Source organism: Ursus maritimus, unplaced genomic scaffold, assembly GCF_017311325.1.
Source record: "Ursus maritimus isolate PB19 unplaced genomic scaffold, ASM1731132v1 scaffold_20, whole genome shotgun sequence".
NCBI lineage: Eukaryota > Metazoa > Chordata > Mammalia > Carnivora > Ursidae > Ursus > Ursus maritimus.
The window spans coordinates 24254806-24267727 of NW_024424453.1; the positions used below are offsets into that span (position 1 = coordinate 24254806).

General features: G+C 44.9%; 1 protein-coding gene across 10 annotated transcripts in view; it reads left to right on the top strand.

Moving 5' to 3' along the window:
* Positions 1-55: 55 nt before the first annotated feature.
* The window catches only part of CEP70 (centrosomal protein 70), a 78720-nt gene continuing 65853 nt past the window's right edge, over positions 56-12922 (top strand). For 6 of the 10 annotated variants that reach the window (XM_040636766.1, XM_040636767.1, XM_040636760.1 and 3 more), the window contains exon 1: positions 10950-11066. The gene's annotated coding sequence lies outside the window, so the exon portion shown is untranslated. Of the gene's footprint in view, positions 193-1723; positions 2153-8938; positions 9112-10949; positions 11067-12327; positions 12448-12922 lie in introns of those variants that run through there. The other 4 variants (XM_008708002.2, XM_008708029.2, XM_040636762.1 and 1 more) reach the window with 3 other exon arrangements.

A 12922-nucleotide genomic window follows, 5' to 3' on the forward strand; every position in this document is an offset into this window, starting at 1 on the left:
CCCGCGGCCTCTGCGGAGCGCTCTGCGCGGTCTGCAGACGCCCTCCCTCAACCCCAAGCCTCAAGTCCCGCACCGCGTCCCGCCGCCCCGCCAGCCGGGCTGGTGAGACCCGCTGGTAGCAGGCGCGGGGCCGCACGCTGGGGTAACCTGGTGGCAAAATCAGACCGTGGCTGCTCTGAAGCCACCGGACAGGTAAATGTGATTATGATTCGCCCTTTGAAATCTCGTTATGGGTTCTGGTTACTTCTGTAAAGACCCGAACTTCTTAAGGCCCCGTGTGGATTCTTAAATGATGCAAGTTTTTCTACCCACCCCCCCCCTCGGGGTTTCTGCAGATGCTCTTCCCTCTGCTGGGCACGCCTCCCTGCCTCCTCCCTTAGTTATCCTGCACTTTGTTGTTGAGCTTGCTCTTCAAATATCATTTTTTAAGGAAAACTATCCTGGCCCTGAAGACTTGCAGCGCTTGGAATTCTCCTTAGTCCTTGTCAGGGTGTGCAGTTATTTGTGTGATTTTTGTTTAATGTGCAACTTAATAGTGGACTGGGGTTCTTGAAGGCAGGGGCTATGGCTGCTTGCCTCTCACTCTAATAGCTCCCACATCTGCACGGTGCAGGCTCATGGTGGGCTCTGATAAATAGTTGTTTAAAGAATGAATGTAGAGCAGGCCTGGGTTAAGTTTCGGGTGGTTTCGATTTTCAGTGTCACCAGCAGAGAGGAAGAGGGTTGTTGGGTGGGCCATCTGAGGAGGGCAGTGAGTGGTCCCTGTGGAGAGTGTGCCCAGTGACAATATACAGACATTTGAAAGGGTGCTGGAGGGACTCTGAGGGCCCAGAAGATTTGGGGGCATGAGGGCATCCAGGCCCCGTTGTGCAACTTCTTCCCCCGGCTTGAGGTTAATGTAAAGGATTGTTTCGTCTTTGGGGTTGGGAGAGTGGATGCTGAGCAAGTGTGTGAGAGAAGGGGATTGAGAGAGAGAGGGCCAATCGATTAGGTTAATCAGTCTGCAGAGTAATAATGACTGAATTCTTTTTTTTTTTTAAAGATTTTATTTATTTATTCGACAGAGAGAGAGACAGCCAGCGAGAGAGGGAACACAAGCAGGGGGAGTGGGAGAGGAAGAAGCAGGCTCCTAGCGGAGGAGCCTGATGTGGGGCTCGATCCCATAACGCCGGGATCACGCCCTGAGCCGAAGGCAGACGATAACCGCTGTGCCACCCAGGCGCCCCATAATGACTGAATTCTTAAGCAAATTCTGTTACAAGGATTCTGCTTAGTGAGCTCTGATTTCTTGTTTGCCAGCTGTATTGAAAGCTCTTCGAAGACAGACTTTTCATATTTGTATTTTCTTCTAAACCAGTGTCTTGAGTAGAGAGTTTTCAATAAATAATTGTTGAAAGAATGAGATAGGGGGGAAAGGTAAAAGGCGCCAGAGTTGAAATTTCCAGCAATGGGACAAGGCTAGCTGAAGACCTGTCCCTAATTATTTTTTCCTAGTCCTTAGTTCTTCTAAGAAATAATCCTGAGTTGTTGGGCTAGGAGCAGGAAACCCCAGTTGGGGAGCAGCTTAGTGATACTGTTTAATGAAGGATCATATTTCCTTGTAAAACTTTAGGAATCTGGACATCCTTTACAAGACCAATAAGGTGTAATTTATTGGGTGCTTGCTATGTTCTTATAAATTGTTGCCTGTATTTTTCACAACAGCCCCGTACTTTTATTGCAGAGAGACCCAAAGCCCTTCCGAAGTTGCAGGGCCAGCATGTGGAGCCAGGCCTGTGGGATTCAAAAAGTTCATGTTAGCAGGGCCTGTTACTACAAAAGTGTTAATTGTGCTTGAAGAAAAATCTGGGCCATTTCATCGAGGCCTGGGAAGCGGCTCTGCCCACAGGCCGCAGAGTACGTGCATGAGGCCCTCAGATCTGCACCACGAATAGGCAGTGTAATCTGATTCCTCGGCTGGCTTCTTCCATGTCACTCTGTTCTCTTTGGGCATAATTTCTGGGATACCTGGGACGGAGGAACATACCAGTTTGGGCTACATTTTCCACCTGCTCGTTCCCGGGACCCAGGACACTGATGGATGGTAGCAATAGTCACTCGTTACTAGACAGAACTGTTGTGGAAAGAAAGTCTGAAGAAAATACTGCGAAAGGTAATGAACTTGAGTATAAAATGTATTCAGTCAAGCTGATCCTGCTTTTGACTTTACTTTTTTTTTCTTCCTCAAAGTAATCTCTATGCCCAACATGGGGCTCAAACTCACAACCATGAGATCAAGAGTTACATGTTCTCCTGGCGGAGCCAGCCAGGTGCCCCACGCTTTTGACTTCATTCTCATTCTCAGATGATTTCCTTGTTTCCCAGGAAGTACCTAGAAGCTGTTCTTACCTCTTAAACTGCCTCTCATCAATTTGCCCATTGACATCAGTGATTGATTGATCAATTGACTGCTTTTTTAAGATTTTATTTTTAAGTCATCTTTCACCCAACGTGGGGCTCAATCTTACAACCCTGAGGTCAAGAGTCACATGCTCTACTGACTGAACCAGTCAGGCCATCAGTGACATAGTTTAAGAGAGCAACTAAAAATGTTTTCGTTCACCATTCTCCATGCCTTCATTGGGCCTCCTTTTGAAAAGGGAATTGTTAATGTATTGACTGACTTTTCGAACTTACTTTTTAAACAGTGTGAGTGGAGATCAAAATAAAAAGGAAAAGTTACATAGTCTGATACCTACAAGACTTAAAATTTTCCACATGCCCTTCCAGTATTGGTCTAGCCTGAGTACCGGTGATACGTTTAAAGGAAGAGGCACCAGTGCTTTAGAAAGAAGCCCACGACCCAGAGTTCTGGCCTCAGAGGATTGTGTGTTGGAACCAGTACCAGTACCCACAGTCGCCTGCTGCTGCTTAGACATCTTTCCCTCAGCCCAAGGGCGCTGTGGCTCTACCTGCACAAACATGGAAAGTGGAGAAGCAGTGAAACAAGGTGATTTTGTAGAACTTCAAACAAGAGAAGCTTGACAGTTTCAGGAGAATGTAGGTTGAGTCATGTGGAGAGTGGGGTCTGTAGATACACCCTTAATTACAGCGAAGAGCCAAAGGAAGGCAGTGCAGACACATGTTCCAGTTGGTTAAGACTTGGAAAAAATTTGTATCATAAAATGAAACATAAATCATGTTTATTTAGAGAAATTTAAAAAGTGTAGAAATTAATACCCATATTCCTGCTACCTAGAACTGACTGACCATCATTAAATATTGGCTCATTGAAAAATTTCAGTGGAAGAAAACATTGCATATAAAAACCCTATTGCATTTGCAAGTCCAACACCATTACTTGCTTCTCTTCCCCCAAGGCCGATATGAACATGAATTTGGTGTTTCCTTCTGAGTCCATTTTCTCTAGTTATATACACGAATAGCTCATGCCCGTTAGAATGGCTGTTATCAATAAGAAATAACAAGTGTTGGCAAGGATGTGGAGAAAAGGGAGCCCTTGTGCACTGTTGGTAGAAATGTAATTTGGTGCAGCTACTATGGTAAACAGTGTGGAGGTTCCTCAAAAATATTAAAAATAGGAGTGCTTGGGTGGCTCAGTCGGTTTCAGCTCAGATTATGATCTCAGGGCAGTGAGATCGAGCCCCATGTTGGGCTCTGCGCTGGGTGTGGAGCCTGTTTAAGATTCTCTCTTTCCCTCTACCCCTCCCTGCCCCTCTAAAAAAAAATTAAAAACTGAACTACTATATGATTCAGCAATTCCACTTCTGAGTATTTATCACACACACACACTATGACTCAGCCATAAAAAAGAAGGAAATTCTGCCATTTGTGACAACATGGATGGACCTCAAGGACACTGTGCTAAGTTGAAATAAGTCAGAGAATGACAAATAGGTCTTTTATAGGTGGAATCTAAAAACAAGACCAAAAACAAACTCACAGAGAACAGATTGGTGGTCACCAGAGGTTGGGTGGAGGGGGGAAGAAGTGAGTGGAGGGGATATAAATTTATTTAAAAAATAATAATGAAGAAAGATGTTTTGCACTATCCCACTTTGAATTATATACTGTCAGTTTATTATTACTAGTGTATTTAGCTTGTCTCTACTGTTTTACCTTTTGCTTTCTATTTGTCCCACCTTTGCTCTGCTTTTTGTTTTCCTTTCTCTCATTCTTAAAAGTAGCCTGAATTTTTGTTTTCATATTCCATTTTTTTCTGTCTACTGGTTTGAAAGCCATTGACTCTATTCCTGTTCTTAGAGTGGCTACCCTTAAAATTTTACATCGCACACTTAACAGAGCCTAAACATCCCACTCCTCCTTCTAGGCAATGCAAGGACCTTGGAATACTCTAACCCCGATGGCTGTTCCCTTCCACCTTGTAATCAAGTTTCATTTGAGTCTGTCCTTTTTCTCAGCCCACACATTGGCCTTCATGATCATTATACTGAACTGTACAATGTTTGCTTAGATTTATCTACATGTTTATAATTTTTTCTCAACAATCCTTGCATCTCAGACTTGTCTTCTTTGATCACTTTTCTTCTTTGTAAAGTACATACTTAGAACTTCTTTTAGTGTAGGTCTTTGGTGATTTTTTAAAAAAAGATTTATTTATTTTAGAGAAATAGAGTATGAGTGGGGGGAGTGGCAGAGGGAGAGGAAGGGAGAGAATCCTCAATTAGACTCTCTGCTGAGCGTGGAGCCCCACTGGGGCTGTATCCCAGGACCCAGAGATCATGACCTGAGCCAAAATCAAGAACCAGCTGCTTAACTGACTGCCACCCAGACGCCCTGGTCTATTGGTGATTTTTTAAAAACTTTGTTTTGAGATAATTATATCTGGGAGCAAGGGAGAGTCACTGACCTGGAACCACTTTAACATGCTTCCGGGGTCCTATCCGATGCAAGAATCTAGGACTCAGTTCCCCCAACTTGCTCCTGGCTCTGCTGGTGCTCCTGATTGTGCTGAGTAGGCATTCGCCATTAGGTAACCTCCTCTCTAAACCCCGCCTCATAGCTTTGGGTTCAGCTCAAAAATTTTCTTCATCTCTTTTGAGATTTCACTTCCTGGAGAACTGGCAATGAAATAAAAATTATGGGCTTCTTTAGCAGAAAAAGAAAAAAGAAATTATGAATAAATGTACTTGGACATGATAAGGTCTTGCTTTTAAAAAGTTATTTGAGCTGTGCCTGGCTGGCTCAGTCGGTGGAGCGTTCAAGTCTTGATCTCAGGGCTGTGAGTATGAGCCTCATGTTGGGTGTACAGATTACTTAAAAATAAAATCTTAAATATTTATTTGTTTATTATTTATTTATTTATGCTACCACGAATGGCAACTGGAAATCTGTGCGAGAGTAAGACAGGATTGTTCTAGGGAGCTCTTTCTTTTTCTTTTTTTTTTTTTGTTTTGTTTATAATGATTTTTTATTATATTATGTTAGTCACCATACAGTACATCCCCGGTTTCCGATGTAAGGCTCGATGATTCATTAGTTGCGTATAACACCCAGTGCACCATGCAATACGTGCCCTCCTTACTACCCATCACCAGTCTATCCCATTCCCCCACCCCCCTCCCCTCTGAGGCCCTCAGTTTGTTTCTCATAGTCCATAGTCTCTCATGTTTCATTAGGGAGCTCATTCTTCGGAGTTCCTATCATCGTCATCATTACATTTATTCAGTATTTATTGACAGTCTGTTCTGTGGCAAGCACTGAGGGGAGACTATAACAATGAGCAGCACTGACGGTTTTCCCCACTAATGAAGTTTACATTCTAGTGGAGGAGGCACTCACAAAAAATGAGCAAACAGATTGTAGTAAGTTGCCTCCAGAATGGTTCCCAAGGATCCCCACTTCCTGGTATTCACATCCTTGTGTAGTCCTCTCTTACTTTTTACCGTAGTTGGTCTATATCATTAATAGCATATAGCGGAAGTGATGATATGTCACCTCCTGGATGAGGTTATAAAAAAAGACTTCTTCTTTCTTAGGTGCTCACACACTCTCTCGGATCACTCCCTCTGTGGGAGGCTGTATGTTGTGGAGGATACTCAGGTAGCCTGTGGATAGGACTGCTTGCTAAGGAACAAACTGAGCCCTGCCAATAACCACATGAGTGAGTTTGGAAGTGAATCCGTCAGCCCCAGTTGAACTTTGAAATGACTAACCGTGGCTAACAGGTTGACTGCAACCTCATGGAAGATTCTGTCCAGACCATCCAGCTGAGCCAGTCCTGTATTCCTGATCTACAGACATGTGAAGATATTAAATGTTTGTTTTAAGCTTCTAGTTTTAGGGATAATTTGTTATGCATTAGTAGATGACTAATACACAGACAGATGAAATAACTGCAAATTGGAATAAATGCATATACCAATCTTATGGTGGAGCAGATGCCCGTCAAGAGAAGTGGTATGGTCAAGTGCTTAATGAAATAGGCTTTGGAGCCTGAATGCGGGTTTCAGATCCTGGCTCTGCCACATACTGGCTGTGTAAACTTAGCAAGTCTTTTTTTTTTTTTCCCCAGAATTTTTATTTATTTTTGGGAGAGAGAGAGAGTGAACACAGAGAGAAAGGGAGAAGCAGACTCCCTGCTGAGCAGAGAGCCGACGTGGGGCTCGATCCCAGGACCCTGAGATCACGACCTGAACCAAAGGCAGATGCTTAACCAACTGAGCCACCCAGGAGCCCATTTTTTTTTAAATGTCTATTTTCTAATTTGATCATTGTAGAATGAAGGTAATAACAGTACTTATGTTAAGGTTGTTGTGAAGAGTCAAGAAGTTAAAAAGAAGTGTGTAGCCCAGAACTTGACACATTATACAGGTTTAATTAATATAACTATTGTTAATCTGCATTGATTCTTGAGCATTTGTTATTAATCTTTTTTTTTTTTTAAAGATTTTATTTATTTGACAGAGATAGAGACAGCCAGCGAGAGAGGGAACACAAGCAGGGGGAGTGGGAGAGGAAGAAGCAGGCTCATAGCAGAAGAGCCTGATGTGGGGCTCGAACCCAGATGGCCGGGATCATGCCCTGAGCTGAAGGCAGACGCCCAACCGCTGTGCCACCCAGGCGCCCCTGTTATTAATCTTTTTTAAAGATTTATTTATTTGAGAGAGAGAGAGAGAGCATGAGCAGGGGGGAGGAGCAGACTCCCCACCGAGCAGGGGAGCTCCATGTGGGGCTTGATCCCAGGACTCTGGGATCATGACCTGAGCTGAAGGCAGATGCTTAACCGACTGAGCCAAGTACCTCATGTTATTAATCTGTTTGACCTATTTGCTTGTGGTCTTTCATACTGGAAAATGGCTACTGGAGGTGAATGCGCCTAAGTCTGACTCAAATTCAGCAGTGCCACTCCACACTGTATTGAGCATCTACTATGTGCCAGGGACAGTGCTAGGTCCTGGAAAACAGTAGATACGATCCATGTCCCCAGAGTTCACATTCTCATAGGGGAGGCAGAAACAAATGTATTAGTGTAATTAAGGATTAATTAAGGATTCTAAATCTTGAAGAATCTTCAAGAATTCATCACCAAATGCCATTCAAATTTGGTATACTCCTTGTTATGGGGAGAAACTTAATAGTCTATGCCTAGGAGAAAATTTGAGAATCAGTTTAGAAGTTTAGATATGAAAAGATCTGTTTTAATGCTAATGAAGGCTATAATTTATACTGGGAAGACAAAGCACAGAGGAGAGCAGTAAGCTGAAATGAAGACAGGCTTTGGATCTCAGCTTAAATGTCACTTCCTGAGAGAGCCTCCTCCACATACCCCTGTTCTCTTCCTTCTCTTCATAGCACTTATCATAGTTAATGCGTATTTGTGGGTTTTTTTCATAAGTACCATGAGGGCAGGAATCTCACCTGGTTTACTCACCACTGTAAACACAGCATCTAGTTTGATGGTACATAACAGTCTCTTAATACATTTTTGTAAATGAATGTTAAAAGAGTGTTTAGAACCATTAGCATCCCGGTGGGTCATTGAAGACCCATAGAAAACTCAAGATCAGGGTGCCTGGCTGGCTCAGTCAGTAGAGCATGTAACTCTTGATCTCGGGGTTGTGAGTTCAAGCCCCATGTTTGGTGTAGAGATTACTTAAAAATAAAATTAGAAAAGAAAAGAAAACTCGGGATCAATGCAGCAGGATGCTGAGTCAAAGACTGAACTTGTGTGAGGTCTTTTTACTTCTCTAGCAAAGAGAGGTGCCAAAAAGGCCTTGATGGTCCATAAGAAGGGACCTTTGGAGGACAGTACTGTAGAACTTCCTCCCCTCCACTTGATACACACAAAATCCAGGAGTGAGGAGGAGGAGGTTCCCTTGTTAGGAAATAGAGGGTAATCAACCTTCTTGTGCTTTGAAGACTGTAAAGGATACCGGTAATCCTACATCTAACATCCATGGTCCTCCTGGCCCTTACAGGACTCCAGTTTTACTCAAGTAGCCATACCTCCCCCTTGCAACTTATGTGACTCAAGGAGCACCCACCCCATTGCCAATTCCAATTATGGTAACCCCTTTTCCCTTCTGGAATCCAAGCTTAAGTCCTCTTCACATTTGCTAGGCAGTTACTGATTGGGAGGTGGAGTATATGCCTGTGTGACCTAATTGGCCAAAAAAAAAAAAAAAAAAAACCAAAAAAAAAAAAACCAGAAGGAAGGATTTTAGATGGAAAAGAAAGTATATGGTCCTGATTGCTCCTGGTAGACATCTGGAAAATCACTTTAGTATGAATTTGAAACCTACCATGTTTACAGCAGAGCGGAGAGACTAAAAGATTGGGTCCTTGATAAGTTGTTGAACCATTGAGTTCACCAACCTTAAAGTCTGTTTTGCCTGTAGACTTTCTGTTGTGTGAGATAATAAGTTTACTTATTGCTTAAGAAGAGAGTTTGAGTCAGTTTTTCTATTATCTGCAGCCAAAATGATTCCAGCTGACGTGTGATATTTGACTTCCTGGCTCAGTGCAGCTACAGTCAGAAGAGTGGGCAAGTCACCCTATCGTCTTGGAAAAGGCAAGCAGTTGGACTCTGTGTTTTGAGGGTTGAAAATGAAAATCTGTCTATCAACTATTGCTAATGTGAATAACCAGGTAAGGAAAGGGTTTGAGGGCAGGGTTGAGAACATATTTGCATGGTGCAGACTCAGAGATCAAACTCACAGTAACCCCAGCTGCCTGGGAAGAAGGCCTAATATGGGCCTGGAAGTATTGTATCTGAAAAGCTGTGACCCTGAGACTTCTTGTGAGACACATCATGCCCTCTGTTGGAGATCGTTGTTGGCCCTTACAGGACCTGCACAACCACTGACCTGGAAAATACAGGTCGTCAAACAGCGACACCATGTGGCTATAAGATGCAGCGACAAGAGTGGGCCAATGAGACTTCAGGTCTTCCCTTCAGGTGTGTGGAAGTTGTATTTTCTGCTAGGAATTTTGGATCACTTAACTCCCCATGAGATTTTGAAAGTGGTGGGCAGGGACCCTGTTTGTAGGTTCTGAATTTATTAAGCTGAGAAATAAAATATTGAGGTGATTTTCTTTTGTGGGGAAAAAAAAGCAGTGATCATATTTGTACATGGTAGAGCTATTTTTACGGTTTTTATCTGTATTATCAAGATGCATGAAAATTAGGCTTGAAGACACCCAAACAAAAACCTTTCCATTTTATTACTTCTTTTGAAAACTTGTCTATGGTTTCCCATCACACCCTGGATAAAGTCCCAGGTCCTTAGCACAGCTCCTAAGGCCTTCGTATTCTGCCTCTCCAGGGATGCAACATATTACTCAGTTTGGTCAGGAAGCCCTCAGTAAGTTCCATTGTATTTGTAAAGGCTTTGGGCGTTAGGTTTTAGGGGAGGACAGATATGAGCTGTACCAAAGGGGCCCAGGTTTAATGACAAAAAATAACAATAAGGTTTACTGAGCACTTGTGATCTAGGCATTATAATAATATGCTTTGAAGTTAATTTGCACATGAAGTTTTCTCTAAATATCTTTCCTCCCTGTATTGCTGGGGAACTCCTACCATTTAGAATCATTCAAGTATTCCTCTAAGTTTGCAGTTCGTGAGCTTGGCTGCACGTTGGAATCACCTGGGGAGGGGGAAGGGGGAGAGACACTACTGACAAACTATTAACACCTGGGTCCCACACTGGAGATTCTGATTTAAGTGGTCTGGGGCTTGAGCACGAAGTTTTCACAGCTCCCCAAGTGATTCTAATATGCAGCCAGGGTTGAGTCCCACAGGTCTAGGAAGACTAAAGTGGCCCATTTAGGTAATTCTTCTCTTTCCCNNCCCTGCGCAAACTTCTCTGATTATGCCTATCACACTGTATCTTAATTTCAGAACGTATAGTCATCTCCCTAACTAGACTTTGAGCATCTCCAGTCAGCCACCTCTGCATTTCTGGAGCCTCATGTAGGGCCTGACCCTTCGTGGGGATTTGAAAATGCTGAACGCAAGGGTAGAATGTCAACAACAAACATACTGGGGTCCTCCAAATGCTAGGTGCTGCTGTGCTCAGCAAGGTCTGGAACCTAGAGAACAGGCTGACTACAGGACTAGAAGGGCTCAAAGTCACAGCTTGAGTATATTGTGTGGAGGGCAGTGTGCGGTGGCTACATTGCCGGGGCCTCATTTCCACCAACGGCCTCAAATAGATATCTCTGCGGTCTTCCCAGTAAATGAGTTTCCAGGTGGCTGCTAACAGCACCTGCTAGGCCAGAGCTTGTTGACGGTGCAATGGCAGTGCGCAGGCGCAGACCGCAAACGCGGCTCCTTCTCGTCGGCGTTACTATAAGTCCCGCCCCCAGCAGCGGAGCCAACCCGACGCGGGGCCGACCTAGGCCCCTCCGCCCCGCCCCCGCGGCGGCAGGAGAAAACAGCCTCCGCGTTCGGGGGCGGAGCCGAGGCGGGCCTTCTCGCCGCGCTCCAGCTCGCTAGGCCGGCCTCCCACGGCGCGGTAACGGTCGCAGAGGCGGAGCCAGAGGGGGCTGAGCGGGGCCGGGCGGGGCGCGCTGCTGGGGGGAGGCCGCGGCTGAGGAAGGTGAGTGGCCCTGGGGTTTCCCCTTCGGGAAGCATCCCCGGGACCGGCCTGACCTGGTCCGGGCGAATGGTCAGACCGACTTGTCGGGGCGCCCAGAGAGCGCGCCAGTTAAAACTCCCAGAGTAAGGGTTGCGGCCCCGGACCAACCAGGTTCGAGACCTGGCTCCCCGGCCTTTGCCATCTGCTCCTGTAGTCTCAGCGCCCGCGTTTCTTCTTCAGTGGCATGCGGCTGGTAATTCTGGGTAGGTGGGGGTTCAGAAGGTTCAGTGAGGCCGTGAGTGTAAGGCTTAGAACACCCGGCGCGGACTGGCTTGCGGCGAAGTTCCGGGCGATTCCTCCGTGTGCGAAGGTCGACAGAGCTGACCCTCTTCGCTTTTCAGCGGCAAGGTGTCTGAGAAGGTTGCTTGGCTGGAGAAGACCCGGAGCAAAAGGGGGGTGGATACGCGAGGGAGAAGGCGAGTAGCCCTTCCAACGGTTCCTCCGGCGCGTTCCGGATTCGGAGGCCTGCTGACGACTTTCTGCGGAGCCTAGACTGACTCTGTGAGGAACATCAGTGAGGTGGAAATGTCAGAAGGCTGAGATCTGGCGCTTAGAGACCACACGGAAAGGGTTTCTACTGCCACTTATTTTCTAAGCATCATAATATTAAGCATTGTGCAGGCATTACCTACTTTGGTTCCAATCCTCTGCATGAGTGTTTTAGTTTTTGTATTGCCAAGTAGACTCCTGCCTCCCCCGCCACGCCTTGAGGAAGAGGTGGCTGACTGGGGTTTTTGTTTTGTTTTATTACATTTAGTTTGCCACCGTATAGTACATCATTAGTTTTTGATGTAGTGTGACTGGGGTTTTTTTGTCTGTGGCTTCTGCCTCAAAGGGGGAGTGGCGTGTTCTGGTCCTTTGTGTATCCTCTCCTGGGGCAAAGTGATTGGGTGGAGATAACATCCAATCCTAACTCCTATTTCCTTACTTCTTAAGAAAATTGAGCAGCATGCTGGCATGTTTTTGGAGTAGAGCTTTTGTATTTCATTGACAGGAGAGACTTTGAAAGCATTGCATGTTCCATTTATTGCAGTAATGTGAAATACGTGCTTTTGAGATAGCTAATTACAGATTTTGATGTGTCTCAGTTGAGAATCCTTACAGGCCATGGTTTGTTATTTCCAGCGTTTCCCCAAGAAAGTGCTGAAAAATAATTACATTTTATTGGATGATGCTTGTTAACTGGGCCTCAGACTTATGAAGAGTAAGTTACCAGAGCACTCTTGGAAACCTGGACAGTGCCAGAAGATACAACATGCTTTGCTTCTCTGCATTTGGCTTTTCATACCATGTACAAACCAACTTGTATCCTGCAACCCCTATTCCCAGAGTCTCACTTCAGGTGTGTTATGGCACTGATTAAAGCTATAGCATTTTCTTTGGCGTTGGAAAACATTTGGTCTCTACCTGTGACTTAAAGTTCCAGATCTGTGTCCTGCCCCAGCTTATAGTGGGGGAAAAGCCTGGTGCCTACTATCAGCGCACTAATTTCACAGCGTGGACCTCAATAAAGGAGGGCTTGATCACAGGTGGAATTGAGATAGTTTTTCTTCCTGCCTTTGCCTTTTGTGTTTAGTGGTATTAGTCTGAGAGTGCTTCATTTTAGTACCCTTGCAAATGAGAATATTCTATCTTTGTAGCCAGAAGTCAGAATTGATAATAGGTTATGATAGATTTAGACTGCCAGCTAAATGTTTCAACAAAGCAGGGAGAGGAAAGAAGAGAAGGGTGAAGACACATGGTGATGAGTGTCGAGTCCATCAGCGGTTACTTCAGTTGTTCCCACTTTGGTTGAGTGGTTACCAGTACCATAGATG